At 65.0% G+C, this 3,382-nt stretch overlaps 1 protein-coding gene across 1 annotated transcript in view; it reads left to right on the top strand.

Annotated features, from left to right (window-relative positions):
• Positions 1-259, top strand: part of LOC121660758 — a 3,093-nt gene extending 2,834 nt beyond the window's left edge. The window contains exon 4 of the mRNA XM_042020215.1: positions 1-259. This exon is cut by the window's left edge and continues 512 nt beyond it. The gene's annotated coding sequence lies outside the window, so the exon portion shown is untranslated.
• The last annotated feature ends 3,123 nt before the right edge of the window (positions 260-3,382 follow it).

Consider the following 3,382-nt stretch of genomic DNA (forward strand, 5'->3'; position numbering starts at 1 on the left):
GGGACAGAATTCCCAGGTCAGAATTCCCAAGACAGAATCCTGGGGAAGATTCCCTGGGACAGAATTCCCAGGAAAAAAATCCTCGGAACAAACTCCCAAGACAGAATTCCCAGGATGGAATTCTCGGGACAGAATCCCCGGGACAGAATTCCCAGCAAAGGATCCCCGGGACCGAATTCCCAGGACAGAATTCCTGGAACAGGATTCCCGGAACAGAATCCCCGGGACCGAATCCCCATCACCGAATTCCCATCACCGAATCCCCATCACCGAATCCCCATCACCGAATTCCCATCACCGAATTCCCGGGACGGAATCCCCGGCACCGGCGGCACCGGAGCAGCAGCAGCGCGGGTATGCAAAACAAGGAGGGGGGAAGTGGGCGTGGCTATGCAAATGAACGGGGTTCATTTACATCGCGCTTCCCGCCCATTGCTCGGTGGGCGTGGCCAAACCCCGCGGGGGGCGTGGCTTCCACAACGGGGCGCGCTCGGTGGGCGTGGCCTTCTCCCGGTGGGCGCGGCCTCTCCCGGTGGGCGTGGCCTTTTCCAGGTGGGCGTGGCCTCTCCCGGTGAGCGTGGCCTCCCGGTGGGCGCGGCCTCTCCCGGTGGGCGCGGCTCTCTCCCGGTGGGCGTGGCCTCTCCCGGTGGGCGTGGCCTCTCCCGGTGGGCGCGGCCTCTCCCGGTGGGCGCGTCCGTGGGTGGCGGCGGTGCCGGGGGGGCCATGGCGTGGTCCCGGTACCAGCTGGGCCTGGCCGCGCTCATGCTCCTCACCGGCTCCATCAACACCCTGGCGGCCAAGTGAGTCCCGCGGCGACCCCAAAATCCCCGGGACCCCCCCAACCAAGCCCCCCCCCCCCCCCCCCGGGTCCCCGCTCGGTCCCCGCCCCGCCCCCCACCGGCAAGGATTTGGGGTCACCTCGGTGTCCCCACCTCGCTTCGGTAGGGATTGGGGGATCCTTTTGGGGGATCCTTTTGGGGGATCCAGCTCCTTTTTGGGGTTGGGGAAGGAATTTGGGGGGGGTCTCCGGCGTCTTTTGGGGGTGGAGCCGCCCCGGATCCCCGCGCGGCTCCTCCCGCACCCCAAAATCCCGGGAAGGGCTGGAGTGACGCCATTCCCAGCCCGCGGTGGGTGATCCCAAAATCTTCCCGGGCAAGGCGGACCGGCCAGGCCGGCTCATCCCACCCGGATCCCAGCGGGATTCCAGCGGATCCCAGCCGATCCCAGGCTGCCGCTGGAGCCCGGGAGCCCCGGAACGGGAAACTGAGGCGCGGGGGCCGAGCGGGGCCTGGAGGGGACACGTGAGGTCCCAAAAAAGCCTCTTGCGACACCCCGGGGGCTCAGCCGGGAATGAGTCAGCCCCAAATCCCTCGGGATTGGCGGAAAACCGGGATGGGAAGAGGCGGCCCGGGCACCGCTCGGGTCCCCTTGGGGATCGGGGACATTCCCGGCTGGATTTGGGGGGGGGCTGCGGGACACTTGGGGTCCGTGGGGACGGGAAATCCGCATCCCAAGGGTGCCGCTTCCAGGTTTATCCAGAGGGGGATTGGAGCACCCAAAAAAAGGGGGATTTGCCCCAAATCAGGGCTTGGGGACCGCTCCAGCCGGGGATCCAGCGTCGCTCACGGCTCCGGGGTCCCTCAGCGGGTGGCGCTGGGAGGGGGGAAGGGCTGGGGGAGCCTCCATTCCCGGCTGGATCCGGAGCGTGGGGACAGGGGGGTCCCATTCCCGGTGTCCCATTCCCGGTGTCCCATTCCCAGTGTCCCATTCCCAGTGTCCCATCCCCGGTGTCCCATCCCCGGCATCCCATTCCCGGTTGGATCCGGAGCATGGGGACAGGGGGGTCCCATTCCCGGTGTCCCATTCCCAGTGTCCTTTGGGATCCAGAGCACTGGGACAGGGGTGTCCCACTCCCGGTGTCCCACTCCCGGTGTCCCATTCCCAGTGTCCCATTCCCAGTGTCCCATTCCCGGCTGGATCCGGAGCGTGGGGACAGGGGTGTCCCATTCCCGGGGTCCCATTCCCGGTGTCCCATCCCTGGTGTCCCACTCCCGGTGTCCCATTCCCGGTGTCCCATTCCCGGTGTCCCATCCCCGGTGTCCCACTCCCGGTGTCCCACTCCCAGTGTCCCATTCCCAGTGTCCCATTCCCAGTGTCCCATCCCTGGTGTCCCATTCCCGGCTGTCACTCAATCCCGGGATCCCAGCCAGGATCTGCGGCGGGCCGGGACAGCCCCAGCGGTGTCACCGTCCCCGGGGACATCCCGGCCCTGGCAGCGTCTCCTGCTGTCCCAGAGCTGTCCCAGAGCGCAGCCCCGAGCGGGATTTTGGGATTTCGGGATGATCCCGATGCCTGATCCCTGCTGTCCCTCCCAGGTGGGCCGACAACTTCAGCGCTCCGGGCTGCGATGGGACAGAGGAGCACCGATTCCAGCACCCCTTCCTGCAGGTGAGAGAGATCCCATTCCCGCTCCCGATCCCATTCCCGCTCCCGATCCCATTCCTGCAGGTGAGAGAGATCCCATTCCTGCTTCCAATCCCATTCCCACTCCCGATCCCACTCCTGCTTCCGCTCCCATTCCCGCTTCCACTACCATTCCCGCTTCCAATCCCATTCCCGCTTCTGATCCCATTCCCGCTCCCGATCCCGCTCCTGCTTCCGATCCCATTCCCGCTCCCGATCCTGCTCCTGCAGGTGAGGCCCCATTCCTTCTTCCGATCCCATTCCTGCAAGTGAGAGAGATCCCATTCCCGCTTCCAACCCCATTCCAGCTTCCAGCCCCTCATTCCATGTTCTGTCCCCCCCATTCCAGCTTCCGGTCCTCCATTCCAGCTTCCAGCCCTCGTTCCATGTTCCATCCCCCCATTCCATGTTCTGTCCCCCCCATTCCAGCTTCCAGTCCTCCGTTCCAGCTTCCAGCCCTCATTCCATGTTCCAGACCCCCATTCCATGTTCCAGCCCGGCTTTCCTGCTGATGATCCCCCCCATTCCATGCTCCATCCCCCCATTCCACCTTGTGATCCCCCTTATTCCACATTCCAGCTCCTCTTCCTGCTGAGTTCCCATTCCACCTTCCATCCCCCCCATTCCATGTTCCATCCCCCCACTCCATGTTCCATCCCTGCTTTCCTGCAGGGGGCCCCCCCCATCCCAGCTTCCAACTCCCTTTCCAGCTTCCAAACTCCTGCAGAGGAGCCCCCATTCCACCTTCCAGCCCCCCGTTCCATGTTCTGTCCCCCTCATTCCAGCCTCCATCCCCCCATTCCATGTTCTGTCCCCACATTCCCTGTTCCATCCCCCCATTCCATGTTCCAGCCCCCCATTCCATGTTCCAGCCCCCCATTCCACCTTCCAGCCCCACATTCCCACAACCCATCCCCCT

The sequence above is a fragment of the Corvus kubaryi genome, unplaced genomic scaffold (assembly GCF_017639235.1).
Source record: "Corvus kubaryi isolate FWS band 111438036 unplaced genomic scaffold, C.kubaryi_AGA036_p1.0 36899, whole genome shotgun sequence".
Taxonomy (NCBI): domain Eukaryota; kingdom Metazoa; phylum Chordata; class Aves; order Passeriformes; family Corvidae; genus Corvus; species Corvus kubaryi.